Genomic DNA, 17,455 nt, shown 5'->3' on the forward strand with positions numbered 1-17,455 from the left:
GGTGGGAGAGTGATGGCTACAGGCAGCAACCATGTGGGCTACAAGAGCAAACTGAGATCTTACTTCTTGATCCATAAATGTGAGTAAGAGAGAACACATTGGAAGTGATTTAAAGCCCACCCCCAGTGATATACTTTCTTCAGCAAGGCCATACTTCCTAAACCTCCCCAAGCAATGCTACCAACTAGGGACCAAGTGTTCACATACCTGAGACTATAGAAGACATTTCTTCAAATCACTACAAACTCTTCCCAAATAAGGTGTAAAATAAAGACAATGAGACTTGATTACTCTATTTGAAAATGATGGCTACCCCTGGCACTATGTAACACACACCATATTTCCTTATCCTCTAAATATTCTGACAGGTATGACTTTAGGGAACAAATCCAAACTGTGAGGGGAACCTTAGAATTCTACTAAGAACATGATGTGATCTTTGGGGACAGCATGTGGGATTATGAACATTCTCCAATAAGACAAATTTTACATGGTAATCCATCCCCACCTTGAGGAGAAAAGCTTGCAGAAAAACAAGACTCAAGTAGAGTTCTATATGGAACACTGACCTAGTACATGCATGATCCTGGACTCAACCACCAGCATGACCATTAGAGACACAACGAAAGGAAAGATAGAGGGCATGGGACTTAAAGGCAATACTAAAACGGAATACTATAAGAAATAAGTACTTGCTGAATAAACATCAGAAAACTGGGATTAGATAGAAGAAAGTGGGCTATAGACATGAAACTGTGGTAAAAACAGTTGATGTAAAAACTGGTGCCTAATTGAGATTCCTGAGCAGTGGTGGAAGGAGAAAAGGTCAATAGGCCCTGAGATATGACTAAAAATGTTAAAAGATGAATAAGGAAGGATCTCTCCTCCAAACTTGTTCCTTGCAAAAATAGGTCACTAAAGAAAAACAAATTGTAGCTGTTTCCACATTTTCTGTGCTTTTTTTTTTTTCTTTAGCAACCAATAGTGTGTAATTAATAGGTTCCTGAACTTTGTGGAGAAGATAGATGTGGTGGATTGAATGTAAAATGTCCCCCACAAGCTCTGGTATTTGAACACTTGGCCACCAGGAAATGGGGTCTTGCTGGAGGAAGTATTTCTCTGTGGGCAAGCTCTGGGGTTTTATAGACTTGATCTATTTCCAGTTAACTCTCTCTACTCTGAGTTTGTTGTTGAAGATGTGTTCTCTCAGCTTCCTGTTCCAGATACCTGATGCCTCTCCCACTGTGGACTCACCATAAACCCCAATAAACTATGTCTTCCAGAAGTCACTTCCACTCATGGTATTTTATCATAGCAACAAAAAGTAATTTATGCACTAGGCCTTCAGAAATAAGGCATGTGAGAATCTTCTTGATGTTTACTTTGTTTTGTTTTGTTTTTTAAAAAAAAACAAATATAGAAGAAGACACAAACTAAGCTTAATTAGGACAATTTTTAAAAAGGAAATAGGACAATTTTAACAGCTTTCTCACTTTGCCACACTTATTGTGCTCAGACAGCAGGTATTTGGGGAATTGCTGCCAGGGTAATTCTACCTTGTAGCTGTGTACAACAGCATTCTCATATGGCTGTAACACAATACCTCCAACTGGGCATTTATGAAATAGATTTATAGTTCTGAAGGTTAAAGCTGATGGCTAAGGTATTGACGAGACTGATTTTGGTGAGGGTTCCAGTTATTGAAGACTGCTTTTTTACTCTCCCTATCCTCTCTGATTCCTCACAAAGAGAATAAATTTAATATCTCATCCCCCTATTTTTAAGAACACCAGTTCTGTCAGATTAGAATCTCATCCTCATTAGCTTATGTAGCTGTCATTACATCCTTAGACTCTCTAAAAATAGTCACCTTGGGCTTTCTTTATGGGTTTTGTTTAGGCACACAAAATTTCATCCAAAATGTAGATGTTGAACAGACCATAATATAGGATCAACTATATATCATTCATGAGCTTTCTGTACTGGCACTACAGAAAAGTCCCCCTTCTTTTCCACAATAGTGAGTGTTTTGTACATTAGAGGATATGTGTAAGCAATTTCTGGAGTGAAAGAATTTTGGCCCATAATTAGTGTATCAGTCAGTCATAGATTCTCCATAGAATATAATTTATTTGACCAAGAGTATATTTGAAAAAGAATATATTTCAAAGGGGAATCTGAAATACCATTGATGACAAACAGCACCTTAGGAGCCAGCTTCCAAATTAAATATACTGAAAACCCATTTAAAGTATCTTATATTCATGTTAGACAGCAAATAGTTAATCTGGCACATTAGACACAGAACTCAGATTCTGTCAGACTTGGGTTCAGATAACATTTGACTATTGTTTTACTTAGGGTTTTATTGATGTGAAGAGACACTATGACCAAGACAACTCTTATAAAGCAAACATTTAATTGGGATTGGCTTACAGTTTCAGAAGTTTAGTCCATTATCATCAGGGAGGGAAGCATGGCAGCATGCAGGCAGACATGGTGCTGAAGGAGCTGAAAGTTCTACCTCTTGACTTGAAGGGAGCCAAACGAAGACTCTCCTTCCACAGGAGGAAGGCCTCTTCTGCACTGGGTGGAGCTTGAACATAGGACCTATAAACCCACCCCCACAGTGATGAACTTTCTCCAACAAGGCCACACCTCCTAATAGTAGTATTTCCTATGGGCCAAGCATATTCAAATCACTACAAAAACCTTCAGCACCCTGCTTTTTAATTGAAGATCATAGAGGATTTTCACCTTGAAGACAAGAATTTACCAAGAAACTAAGCCAGATACATATACACATCCAAATGATGGTAGCATAGAGAGATTAACAGGTAAGCCAACTTATTCCTAAAGAAGCCATTTGACATGAAAAACACAGGGTCAAGTTACACTTCCTTGATGGTCCTGTCTAGAGGTTCTTCAAGAAGCAGAATGCCTCAAAGGATGAGAATCTGGATTCTAAGGCCAGATTGGCAATGGAACACTGGACTTGCCCCTTATCAACTGCATGACTTTACATGAGTTGGTTGACTTTCTTCTCTTCTTTGTGCATGGATATGTTCAGGCATGTATAATACACACATTTGTGTTCATATGAGTTTGGGACTATATGTTGGCAAATATGAGTGAAAAGGCCCAAGGTCAGCCTCAAGAATCATCCCCAATAACACCATCTACATTCTTTTAGACAGAATCTCTCATTGGCCTGGAGTTTGATTCAGCAAGATGGGTTGGGCAGCAAGTCCAAGGAATCTCTTCCTGTCTTCCCCTCCCTAGTGTTGGGATTACAAGCCTGTGTTGCCATAGCCAGGATATTTACATGGGTTCTGGTGATTGAATTCAAGTCCCTCATACTTGAAAGGCAAATGCTTAACAATTGCCCCAGCCCCTTAGTTAACTTTCTGTGCTTCATTTCCACATTTGAAAAATGGTCCTCATTATTTTGCCTGTTTCAAGTTGATTAGGAGGCCTGAAAAAAAATATGTTCATTTAATCGCTAATGCAAAACTCTCATGCAAAAATGGTTGAAAGTAGAAAGGGCTTTTTGCACTCCTTCGTAGATATGGACTGACAAACTATTCAGCAGCAAAAGCTGAACTGAAATAAAGCTGTGCAGAACCCTTGTTTAACATACTAAGTATTAATATTCATAGTTTTGCTACAGAAATATGAGAATGTATTTGATTTCAGAGTGTTCTCATAGACTGGGCTTGGGATGTGTACAGTTATAATGGGCATAATATACCTTTCTAAAACAGGAAAACACAAAATTGTCTCCCAGGGTTTCAGATAAGGGATTATGGACTCTGAACACTAACTAGCACTTAGCAATTCTCTTTAAGTATTAGCTTTTAAAAGACTGCCCTGTGACTAAGTGTTCCATATATAGGAAGGTGGAATCATGACCACTCTACAGCTTTGAACTTCAAATTACAGAGGTTTTTTTTTTTTCTATAATTTTCTTCTAGAGGTAGAAAGTAGAGAGGTGGTTTATTCCAGTTACGTATTTTGCAGACATCAAAAACATAAAATGAATTTCCAGTCATAAAAGAGTAACTGGAACCCAGTTTTCTCTCTCAACTAAAAATAATTTTAAAATTATTACAAAACAGTAATTTTTTTCATTAGGATATTAGTCAAAGAAAAACGAGCAACCATGTGAAGTGAGCCCTGTGCTTACTGGGCCTTCCTACCTCATGAGAGTTCCAGCCAGAGAGGGGAAGCCCGGTCAAAATCACAGAACCTTTAAGCTGTAAGTGCAGAGCTTTGAGGTCAAGATGACCAGGGTATGCGATAAAAATGTGCATAGACATAGAACTTTGGAGATCATCCTAAGATTCCCTAAAGGATAACTGAATACTATCTACACCTGGGTATTAAGCAACCACCCAATGCTAGGGAAAAGAATAAGAGAGAACAGTACACAGAGTTAGACAAATCTCAGAACTAAACATGTTCTCATGAGTTTGAACAAGAAAAAAAAATCAAAATTTATAGGGCAGAGTGCACAGAAAGAGCTTTCCTCGCAAGTGTAGAATAATTAGCTTAGACTAAGCAGATCTCTCATCCTGCCCAAAATATTTTGAAAGCAATACCCAAAAGACTGAAACTCTTCCCAAGCAGCTTAACTAAGTGCCAGGACAAAGCTAAGAGTAAGTCCAAGAATGCAATGTATCTGGCAATCATGAAGTTAGAAATAACCAAATGATTTCTATGGCATCTGTAATAGACATTATCAAGAAGCAGGAAAATATGACCCATAATAAGAAAGAGTCAATGAAAGCTTGCACAGGCTTTTCCCCATTGCTCCTGCTGTGGACAATTACAAACCTTGGGCTTTATATACAGAACTATTATAAAGGGACTAAAAGACAGAGAGGATGGCAGACCACTTAAAGACCTCAGGACTCAATGAATAGTATATTGGTGAGTTTCCTGGGTTCTCTTTGTCTGATCTATCCCAGACTTAAAGCTGAACAAGCAAGCAAAAAAAAAAATCAATCTATGATGACAACAAAAGCCTGCTCTATCTAAAAAAAAGCATGGAAGACGTAGCAAAGCAAGACAGAAAATACTTGGCAGAGGCCAATTATACTCCAGCTAGACATCACAGAATAAAACTGTAGCCTCACCCTACTGATTCCAGCAAAGAGCGTTTGGGGAGCCTTATTTCTTCCCCTGTGAGACTCTGCTATTGCACAAGATTGCTGTGTGGTTGTGTCAGGAAAGGACCAGAAGAGTGCCAGGTCTTTATCACTGCAAACCAGCTATGAGTCTCCACTTCCCCACATTATCAGGAGAGACAATGAAGTGCCACACAGCCCACTTCCCGAGGTGGTGATGTAGTATGGTTCCTGCCAGGCTGGTGCCAAAGAAAGCTTCAAAAACAGGAGCGTCAAAGAATGATCGAAATCTACCGACAACATGAGAAATCCAAGTTTCAAGTGAGAATCACTGCGAACCATTGTCAGTTGAATGAAATTAAGGAAATCATAGCATGCTAATGGGAGTAAATTATCTAGGTAAGATTATAAAGAACTCTAGGTGAAACTCGTTTTATTTACAAGTTTTTCAGACAGTGTATTTTGATCATACTTTCCCTTCTTCCCCAACTATGCCCAAATCCTTCAAACCTCTCTATCCACCCAACATCTTGCTCTTCCTCTAAAAGTAAACAAAAGAAGAGAAAGTGGAAAGAAAAGGAAAAACAAGAAAAACAAACAAATACAAACACAAAAATGAAACAAAACAAAAACACATTCACCAAATCATGGAGTCTGTTTTGTGTTAGTCAACTACTCTTGGATATGGGGTCTGCCCTGGACTATTGGCAATGTACCCAGAGATAGCTCATTGAAGAAAACTTAGTTGCTTTTTCCCCTTAGGTATCAATTACAAATAGATTCACAAATTTGTATTATTTTTCTTATGTGTGTGTGTTTGTATATGTATGTTTGAACACATGTGTGAATGCCCACAGAGGCCAGAAGAGGCTATCAGATCTTTAAACACTGACATCGCAGGCTGTTATGAACAGGGTAGGTGCTGGGAACCAAGCATGGGTTCCCAGGAAGAGCAATGAACACTCTTATTCTTTATCCTTGAGCCATCTCTCCAGATGGTTTAAAAGAAAAAACCTTATTACCAGTGAAAATTAGATACTACTACTCCTTGAATAGAAAGTTTCAGTAAAACAATAGAAGATTTAAAGAACATCTTAGAACTGAAATACTTAGAACTGTAGTCAGACCAAAAGTAGAATAGATGATCTTTTAAAATCAGCAGACTAGAAGATAGGAATTATATAATGTAAATTGCAAAGAAAAATAGTCTAAAAATTAGAAATGGAAAGGCCTCAGCCACTGAAGACCTAACATTCATGCCTCAGAAGAATGGGAGGAAAAGTCACAGTTGATGCTCAAAGAAAAAATGGCTAAAATTTAGCAAATGGCATCTCCATCAAGACAAATGTAGAAAAGTAGAAGAAGAGAACAAAGTATTATCAACATCAGGATATGCCATCCTACACATATGGGTGTGGTGGCCAGGACAACTCTTGGGATCTCTTCCACCCTCTGATATCGGTTTAAACTTAGGCTGTCAGTCTGTATACAAATTCTTTTTGTCTGATGATCCACCAGTCCCTAAATATACAATCTTAAACCTAAAGAAAAAGAATCTCTAGGCCCAGGTAATTTCATTGGAGGATTGTAAATGTTCAGTGAAGAATCAAGGGCACTATATAATCTTTCCCAGAAAGCGAAAGAAGAGCTTCCCCTGTGATTCAAACTATAAAACAAGTATTAACCCCATTATCAAAAATAGATAATAACAGCAATAAGACTACAGACCAATGTCTGTAATAATTCAGAGAAAATAATTATTTTTTTCTAACTTGAACATTTTTATTAATTTATTTATTCATTCATATCTTGAATGATGTCTCTCATCCCAGTCCCCACTGCCACGCCCCCCCCCCAAAAAAAACAGAGTCTTTTTCCTCATCCTCCCACCCTGGCTCACCAAGACTCTTCAGGGCCAGAAACATCCTCTCCCACTGCGACCAGACAAGGCAGCTTTATGTGCTGTGGGCCTCTGTCCAGCCCATGTATGCTCTTTGGATGATGGCCCAGTCTCTAAGAGCTGCCAAGGGTCCAGACTAGTTGACTCTGCTGGCCCTCCTGTGGAGATCTCATCACCCTCAGGGCCTTCAATCCTTCCCCTAACTCCTCCATAAGAGTCCCCAGCCTCCATCCAATGTTTGGCTGTGGGTATCTGTATCTGTCTTAGTCAGCCCCTGGGTAGAGCCTCCCAGAGGACAGCCATGCTAGGCTCCTGTCTGCAAACATAAGAGAATAGCACTAATAGTGTCAGGGATTGGTGCTTGCCAATGGAATGGGTCTCAAGTTGGGCTGGTTATTGGTTGACCATTCCTTCAGTCTATGTTCAATCCTTGTCCCTGCATTGCTTTTAGCCAGGACAAATTTTGGGTAGAAAGTTTTGTGGGTGTGTTGGTGTCTTTATCCCTCCACTACAAGAGGTTGGCCTCCCCTGGTGTCATGTCCCGCTGTTAGGCTAAGGTCACTTACTTTGACTCCTGGGAACCTTTCCTATTCCAGGTCTCAGGGCTTACTAGGTGATTTCCACTTAGACCCTGCAACCCCCAGCAGTTGGAGATTTCCATTCATTTTCTTATTCCCCTGGCCCTCTCTCCTGTTCCTCCACATACCCGATCCTGTCCCCTCACCCCTCATCTCCCCTTTCATTCAGCTCACCTTCCTCCCTCTGCCTCCTATAACTATTTTATTCCCCCATCTAAGTGAGATTGCAGCATCCTCACTTGTGGTTTCCTTCTTGCTTAACTTCTTTGGATCTGTGGGTTATATCACAGGTATTTTGTATACTTTTTGGCTAATATTCACTTTTCAGTGAATACATACCACGCATGTCCTTTTAAAGGGTCTGGGTTACCTCACTCAAGATGATATTTTCTAGTTCCATCCATTTGCCTACAAAGTTCATGATGTTCTTGTTTTAAATACCTGAATAGTATTCCACTGTGTAAATGAAACACATTTTCTATATGAATTCTTTAGTTGAAGGACATCTGGGTTGTTTCCAGTTTCTATCAATTATGAATACAGCTGATATGAACATAGTGGAACATGCGTCTTGTAGTATAGTAGAACATCTTTTGGGTATATGCCTGGGAGCTATACATCTAGGCCTTCAAGTAGAACCATTTCAAAATTTCTGAGAAACTCCCAGATTAATTTTCAGAGTGGTTGTACATGTTTGCGATCTCACCAGCTATGGAGGAGTGTTCTTCTTTCTCTACATCCTTGTTAGCATGTTCTGTCACTAGAGTTATTGCTCTTTGCCATTCTTGTTGGTGTAAGATGAAATCCCAGGGCAGTTTTGATCTGCATTTCTCTAATGACTAAGAATGTTTGTTTCTTGGCCATTTGAGATTCCTTTGTTAAGAATTCTCTATTTGTCTCTGTGCCCCATTTTTTAATTGGGTTATTTGGTTCATTGGAGTCTACCTTCTTGAGCTCTTTATATATTTTGGATGTTAGCCCTCTGTTGGTTGTAGGATTAGTGAAGATCTTTTCTCATTCTGTAGGCTGCCATTTTGTCTTATTGACAATGTCCTTTGCCTTTAGAATCTTTGCAGATTCATGAGGTCCCACTTGTTAATTATTGATCTTAGAGGGTTTTTTTTTGGTTTTTGTTTTTGTTTTTGTTTTGCTATTGTTGTTTTAGAGTTTTTTTTGTTGTTGTTCTAGAGTTTTCAGATGTGCTGTGAAGTTTGTTAGGATGAGAATGCTCCAATTTCTTTTTAAAGGCATTTAGTGCTATGAATTTTTCTCTTAGCAATGCTTTCATTGTATCCCATAGGTTTGGGTATGTTGTGTCTTCATATTCATTGAATTCTAGACAGTCTTTTATTTCTTTATTTCTTCCCTGACTAAGTTACCATGGAGTTGTTCAGTTTCCATGAATATGTGGGCTTTCTGTTGTTTCTGTTGTTGTTGAAGTCCAGCCTTAATCTGTAGTGATCTGATACAATGCAAGGGGTTATTTCAATCTTCTTCTAAGGTTCGGTAGATATCTGTTAAATCCATTTAGCTAATAACATCTGTTAGATTCATTGTTTTTCTGTTTATTTTCTGTTTCAATGACCTGTTCATTGGAGAGTGGGATGTTGAAGTCCCCCACTATTATTGTTCAATGTATTATTTGAGTTTTAGTAAAGTTTCTTTGATGAATGTGGGTGCCTTTACATTTGGGGCATAGATGGTCAGAATTAAGACATCATCTTGGTGGATTTTTCCTTTGATGAATATGAAGTGTCCTTCTCCATCTCTTTTCATAACATTTGGTTAAAAGTCTATTTTATTAGATATTAGAATGGCTACTCTGGATTGGTTTTTTTTGGGGGGGGGACCATTTGCTTGGAAAACCTTTTCCCATCCCTTTATTCTTAGGTAGTGTCTATCTTTGCTTCTGAGGTGTGTTTCTTGCAGCAGAATGATGATGGATGTACTCAGAAATCCACCTGCCTCTGCCTCCCAAGCTCTGGGATTAAAGGCGTGTGCTACCACCACTTGACAATCATTGCTTTCTTTAGATTTGAAAAGTTTTCTTCTGTGATTTTGTTGAAGATCTTTTCTGGCCCTCGAACTGAGATTTTTTTTTATCCTCTTCTATATCTATTATTCCTAGGTTTGATTGTTTTTCTTTCCCCATACTGTCTCAAATTTCCTAGATGTCTTGGGTTAGAAACAAAATCAAAGTAAAACTTCATGAACTAACAAGGTCTCAAGATAAAAGTGCAAAAATCAATTATGCTTGTATAATGTAACAATAAACATGAAGACATAAAAAGCATGCAAACAGAGCATTTAGATGTAAACTAAACAAAATATATGCTCCTTAAATTGATCCAGAAATTTCTCAAAAAATCAGGAAAAACTTTGTATTGATACAGAAAAGGTATTATGATTCATAGAGAGAAGCAAATTGTTTATAATGGCTATAACCATTGAAAAATAGAATAAAGCACATGGGATTCTTCTTGATTTCTTAAATAGCAACAACAATTAGATGGTATTTGTCAAGAGAGAGATAGTTATAGTATATCAATGAGCAAAATCCATAATAAGAATACATAAATAAGCTCACATAAACTTCCACAACTGATCTTCTCTTTAAAAAGTACAAAAATAGTTCAGCAGAAGGACAGACTTCCCAGCATGGTGCCAGGGTGGTAAGGTGTCCACAAGTAAAGTACAAGGAGTGATCAGCCTACATCTCACAGAGCACTCAAAACTTAGATAAAGTATAACATGGGAAATGGTTAAACTTTTAGGAAAAAAAGTTCCGGATTTATAGCTAGGAAAGGAGTTTTAAAACTTACAACTAAAAGCATGATTCATAAAAAAATGATAAGTTCATTTATAGAATTTGAAATGGTTCACAAAAAGTGCTAAGTACACAGAGATATTTTGGAACAAAAGCTAAAAAGTGTGAGACAATATTTGCAAGCTACATGGCCAAAAAAGGACTGGTATATGCAAATAACTAAGTATATAAATACTCAAGAATAAGCACTGAAAGAACATGGGTGAAATAGAGTTTTAAAATGAAATTTGGTTGAATGACTTCACACCTGCCTCCCTGAATCATCAAAACATTAAGGAGATATCTGTAGGTAGATGCAGAGAAATAATGCTGATGGAAATATATAGCTAAACAAATGAAAAAAAAACTAGAAATGGATACAGTTTTCTCATGTCATTCAAGATTCTGAAGCTCAATATTGCTTAAGTAAACCTAATATGCATGGCTTATGTCTACGAAGAGTGGCATACTATTTAGGTGAGAGACACTAGCCTACTCTTATGTTCAGTGATACCTACTACAGCACAGATACATTTCAAAGCAATTGTTCTGAGTGAAAGAAACCAACTCAGTCCTCAAAAAGGTCTATGTGTTTTGTCTATTATACAGCATTTTAGGAAACATAGACTAAGTGTTCAGACAGAAAGCAGGTTGCTGGTTACTGGAGAAGCAGAGAAAAGGAGGACATAAAACAGAGTGGGAGATAACAAGCATTCCACACACACACCCCAAGGTGACTTGTAGAGATGATGGATATGTGCATAACTTTGTCACAGTTGTGTACACTTGTGTTGTAGTTTATCAAATCATTAATTTGTGCAGTTGACTTGATTTCCATCATCTCAGGATGGTTTTTTTTTAAAAGTTTTTAGAAGAACATTACAGTGAAACATACTAAATAACTATAAATTTCCAATGTTTTATACATTTGTTTTCTTACTCAGTTGCTCAATTTTGAACAAATACAGCTTTTGTTATTTTCAACCAGTTCAGTATTATTTTCTTCAACACTTTTTGTTTTTAGACTTCTAATTATATTACAATCTGCAGAAACTCTTCAAAATATCTCCAAGGACTCCAGACAGGCTGGTGGGAACAACCAAGACCAAGTGTCAACAAAGGACCTACTGCCAGGGAACCCACATCATCTTGCATTCTTCTGCTGTTATTTTTAGGTAAGTGCAATGAATGTGAGTGTTGAAGTAGCTCCTGACTTTGAATGCAGGTCTCCAGTGTGGATGGGAAACTTTCATCCAGTGCCAGGCAGTGAAGTGGAAACTGGCTGCCTGAGATATTTTCACTTGCGAGATTGCAGACAGATACATTTCTGTGGCTGTGGAGTACCAGCTTCTAGGCGAGCTGCCATAATTCAAAGAGAGCTAAGAAATGTGAATCTTGAAAGTGTGGCCCACAGTCTGCTGGAAATCTACAAAGGTCAGTTCAGAGAGTCACCAAAAGGACAAATCACAGGAAACTGTGGACATGTATCTGTTTTTCTCAACTGTGTATTTGAAACTACGTTAAGAATTTAAAAAAGAAAAACCCATCATGTTCTTCTCTGATCATACTAATTAAATTGAAAAAATATGTTAAAATAAAGGGTTGCTCAATTATGAGGGGCTGTGTTTAACTTTTCCCACTAAGTACTAATCAGTCCTCCTGAACCATGTGTGGAATTTATAAAAGACACACTATAGTGATGTTTATGTAGAATCAAGATTCGAATGCTGTATGTAGGGCTGTCTACCTGGATGTAGCCCTACCCTTACAGCAAGATACAATGCATACCAATGCTACCCTGTTTGGTGGCAGACTTCTCCCATCTTTGGCATATCTTTTACTGGGGGAAATGAAGCTATGGGCAAAACTATAAGGTGACCTTCCAAGATAACCTGGAAAATTGAGGCTGCTGAGTCATGCTTAGAAGCATGAATATGGAAGCATTCAGACATGCTTTCACCAGTTTCAATGAGCCAAACTATTATTTTTTTTTTTTTAGTGCCAATAACAAAATTAACTTCTATTGATAAAAATAAATGACGTGTGTGCTTTATTTGAGACAGGGTCTTTCCCTTTAGCCTTGTCTGGATGAGTACTTGATATACAGACCAATCTGACCTTGAACTTGGAGTTGTCCCCTTGCCTCTGACCACTGAGTGCTAAGATAACAGATGTTAAGATGGCAGATGTGAGCCACCACACCAGACATAAACAATAATTTATTAGAAAAGCTTTACAATGGAAAAATGTAGATTATAGGTTATAAAAATATAGATTATAGATATAAAACTCTCATGAAAGCAGTTGTTCCAATAACCTAATTTTATGTGAGAGGTTGAAAAGCATAACTCTATACGATAAACACAAAAGTTCCCAAAGGTTAATGAATCTTTAGAGACTTAAAATTGTGAGGACAAAAGAAGCAGGCAATAGTAGTAATGAAAACCAACAACCCTAGCAGTATCTGCCCAGGTTTCTCTACGACGCCTACATTTTTTTTATCTCATTTATAAGAAATAAAATTAGTCTAATAGATGTAGTAGTTATGGATTGAAAATCCTAAATTAAATGCAAACTTAGTACTCTTGGGTTAAGTAAGAAATAGCCTGTTTGCTAAGGTAGACAAGGACTGTGCCTGTAACACTGTTGAGTTAACAACATAGTGTGGGAGTAGAAGCGGGGTCCAGCTTTCCTAAGGAGAATGAAGAGTCCATTCATTCTTTAATCCTTCTTTCAGTTTCAGAGCTGCTTCATCTACCTGCCCACTATCACACTACAAGCCTCAGGGGAGGGGAGTGGGTAAGTTTGAGGGAATAAGCCTGGAGTTCATAGATCGGATCATGCATACCTAAAGTCACAAGGATTGAGACTGTCCAGTTATGGCACATGACACATTCTAGCCATATCCATGAGCAACCATGCCAGAGCCTTGTTGCTGGCAGACTTTTCACCTCCTTTGTGAATGTACAAGTTTCATGATTGAGCTAATCCATGTCTGCCTCCCTGGTTAAAGTACCAAGCCAGAAAAATCCATGTTCGATCACATTTGAGCCTTTACAGCATGGAGCAGAGCAATGTGCAGGGAACTGGCATTGGTAATATTTAGTCTACTAAATTTAAAGGAGTCATAAAAGTGGTCACGAGACTTTCCAAGTATATAGATTTAGCCAGATAAAAATACACATATTTAGTCTGGTTTTAAAAATCATAGAAATAACCTTAGAAGAAGATATCAGAGTGACCCAATTTCTACATAAACTGAGGCCAGCTGAGGCTTACTGCACAGCAGTGTGGGCATATTCAAATGTCTGAGAAGGCAAATTTGATGACCTCCCCCTCTCTACCCTGAGAACTCTGGGCATTTTCCCATGCATTTACATGGAGCAGCAACAATGTCTTTCTACTATCACAGTTTTTGAGGATTTTCCACTTTGTTTTATTTTAATATATTTTTGATAAAAAAAAAAAAAACCAAGTTAAGATAGAGATTCATTCCAGGGTCTATCCGTCTGCACATTTCACTGCTAGGAATGCATAATTAGAAATCCGTCTCTCAATATATAATATTTAAAAATAAAATGAACAGTATCTTAAAGTGTTGATTATGTATTTATTTAGGAACAGTATTGAATCCTGCCATTTATTTTGGTCTGCTTTACAATTTCTCCCAAGTTATCTAAGTACATAGATCTAGCCCCATGTAGATATACCATTAAGTAATGGATGATTTAATTTTTATCACACAGCAATCTATGTCTGATGCATGCACACACGTACAGTGCGTACCTGCTGGGATAGTATAAGCCTCTGGGGAAGTGGTTATTCTTTTTTCCCAAATGTAAATATCAGCCAGACAACTTCGAGGTCAGCAGTGAGCAGTTCATAATTTAGGAATGATTAACGGTGTCTTCGGCTATAATTTCAAAATCTGAAAGCTGTCAGGATCTAGGGAGAGAGGTTATCCGTTGTTAGGATGTCTTCAAGATGTAGACTGGCACATGAAGTCTGTACAGAAGAACAGAGCTACTCATGGCCAGCCTCGTGTTAAACATCCTAAATATTTAAACATTCTAAACATAGTCATTTTCATAATAAGTGTTTTATTATTTATGCTGGAACAAAACTAATTCTGTGGCTGTAGGTTATCTGGGCATAATCAATGCCTCAGGAGATTGGGTGATTTTGACTGGCTGCTTCTTACAACCTGGAGTTATAATGTACTTCTTTATCACACATGAGGTCTCTTTTCTTGCAAGCTGGGCCACTTGTAATTTCAATAACCTAGGGCAGAGGCACCCACGATTTAGTAGGCATGCCCCAGAAGATAAACGCGACTGGGCAATGGTAAACTGAGTACCTAATAACATTTGTTTCGCTGACTTCATACCTAAGTGATAACTGTAGTTAGTTCATAGCTCTGTACCTCAATGTTCTCATCTGAAAAATGGGGGTGTTACTTCATCACAAAGGACAAAATAAGCTTAAAGAAAACACCTCACACAAATGTTCTTTAAAAGGCTTCAGACAGAAATGCCTAATGACAATTCACTAATTCATTATGATCTGAAAGACAGTTTGGATGGTGGGTTTTCAAGATGAGAACAACACAATCCCCTCCCTTACAATGAGGCAGCTCTGCGTGTCAGGCAAGGGATTCGAACGTGGTCCTTCCCACAATCCCAGCTGGCTTACTGCTAAAAGGAAGAGACATGAAATGCCTATTTTGGACTTCAGACTTACACCAACCATTTGGGTAGCATGGATATGAGGTTTTTGTTGCTTTCTGACTTGGGAGAATTTGGTCTTAAAGAAAGGATCAATTTGAATAACAGCTTAAGGAGAAATAACTTCTCATCTCAAGTCCAGCGGCCCCTCCAGAGGAGAACAGGTTCTGGGAATTGCTTTCTCTAGTCTGTTATGGTCGTAATTGCTTTTCAAGTATTGTTGATCCCTCTCACCAGAAAGTGGCTAGAAAACAATAATTCATTTCTCTCTCCTTCCTGCTTGAGATGAAATTTGAATTGATGTGTTCAAATTTAAAAGATCCATATACATTTCTAGGCCAATGTATCTTTTCATCTTAAAAAAAAACCTGTTATTTTTTAATTTTTTAGAAAGCCAGTGGCTTGCTAAATTACACTCTCAGTTTCACAATGATAATTGCCTTTGGATACTGCTCAATAGCCGGCACAGGTTGAAGAGGGAGTTTGGAATTGTTTAAATTTGCTTGTTCCCCTCTAATACTAACTTTGTCTCTTTTTGTGGTATGAATCCAAATGTAGCTGGCTTGGGTAAACAAAGAGGAGCTATCAGCTTACATTAAAATTAATAAGGGGTGGGAGAGATGGCTCAGCAGTTAAGAACACTGGCTCCTCTTCCAGAAGACCCAGGTTCAATTCCCAGCACCCACCTGGTGGTTTACAACTATCCATAGCTCCAGTCCTAGTAAATTTGACACCCTATACTAGCCTTTGTAGGCACCAGGCACAAATGTGGTGCACAGACATTGGTAAAAATAAAACATCTGTATACATAGAATAAAACAATAATAACTTTTAAAACTTTTAAAAAACGATTGAGATAAATTGGATTCTGGGGCAGGTTTACCTGGACTCAGTCAGTATCATCAGAGCTCCACTTCTGTGAATCGTAGGAACACTGTCTCCCCGACGTCCTGGATTCATAGCGTGCACCTCTCCGCTGTTCCCTATTTCCTTCTCTCGTGACACGTGTCCAGTGCTGACCTAACTTCTGTGTGGAGAGGACTGTGTGAGAGGAAGCTTTCTTACCTGGAGAGCCGCACTCTGGTGAGATTTGAGGACAAATCCCGGAGACCCGGTGCCCAGATGTGGTTCTTCCTTTTCCCTCTTAACTCATGCGACACTGAGCTAACCAATCAGCTTTGATTTCTTTATCTGGGAAATGGAGATAATGACTAATTAAAGCCAGATGTCGTGATACATGTCTATAACCCCAGCACTCAGGAGGCCGAGACAAGAGGCTTGTCAGTTCAAGGCCAGCCTGGGCTATCTAGTAACAATAAATTGCACTTAATTTATAATCAGTTTTGCGTGAAATTATTGAGTTAGTACACGTAAGATGTACTGAACAATCTTCATTCACCATTTAGTGCCTTCTTAGCAAGCCTTCGTGGTCCTGAGGATTTGAAGTACGAGTGTAAGGAGACAGAAGAGGATGATGAGAAAGAAGAGAGATTGATGCCCTTGATAGGGATAAGGAGTAAATGAGAACTAGTCTGGAAGGAACTCAATGGTTGTGGTCGAACAGTTAACAACAGACCTCTGCACTAACCAGTTGGCTTTCCTGCTCTAGGTCAACTGGCCATGTTCTGCCTCTATCCTCTTAGCTGGGTCTAAAGACTTCTGCACTGGGTGGTATATGTTATGGATTGAAGTGGTGTAAACCTCTGTGGATACTCCGGCTTGCTTTCTTCGTTTATAACTGAAGTGTGCTGGTGTGAAAAGGGTGTGGCTTGTGACTTCAGTTTCCAACTTAAAGATCTTGTGGATGTGAATCTGACTGAGGTAAAGATGACGGCGACCCAGGCGAGGAGACCCTCCCTCCCCCACAACACACACACATAAGGCATATAACCTTTTATAGTGTTATCTCTTAAACACGTATTTTCTACAGGAAATTGAATACTTTAGATGCACACACAGGGGCTGGAGGTGGAAGACTCAGAGGAGCAAGAAAGGAAGGAGGAAACCCAAGCAAACCCTGTCCCCAGGTAGAGTGCAGGAAACATGGCCCTAACAAAGATTTCCTGTTCAGCATAGAATCCGTGCTGGCAGAGGCGGCTGCAGGGCTGTGGGTGTACTCAGCTGTGCAGAGCTGATTATAGAAGATGAAGGGGCTTGGCAATTCATTTCATCTCACGCTGAAACACTGCTGACAACTGAAAGTGAGGACAGAAGGAATCATTTGTTCAACTTCTGTTTTAAAAAGCAGACTTCAAATGATACCACCGAGAAAAGGAGGCGGGGCTGTAGTGTAATGCCATACCTTTTTTTTTTTTTTT

The sequence above is a fragment of the Mastomys coucha genome, unplaced genomic scaffold (assembly GCF_008632895.1).
Source record: "Mastomys coucha isolate ucsf_1 unplaced genomic scaffold, UCSF_Mcou_1 pScaffold13, whole genome shotgun sequence".
NCBI lineage: Eukaryota > Metazoa > Chordata > Mammalia > Rodentia > Muridae > Mastomys > Mastomys coucha.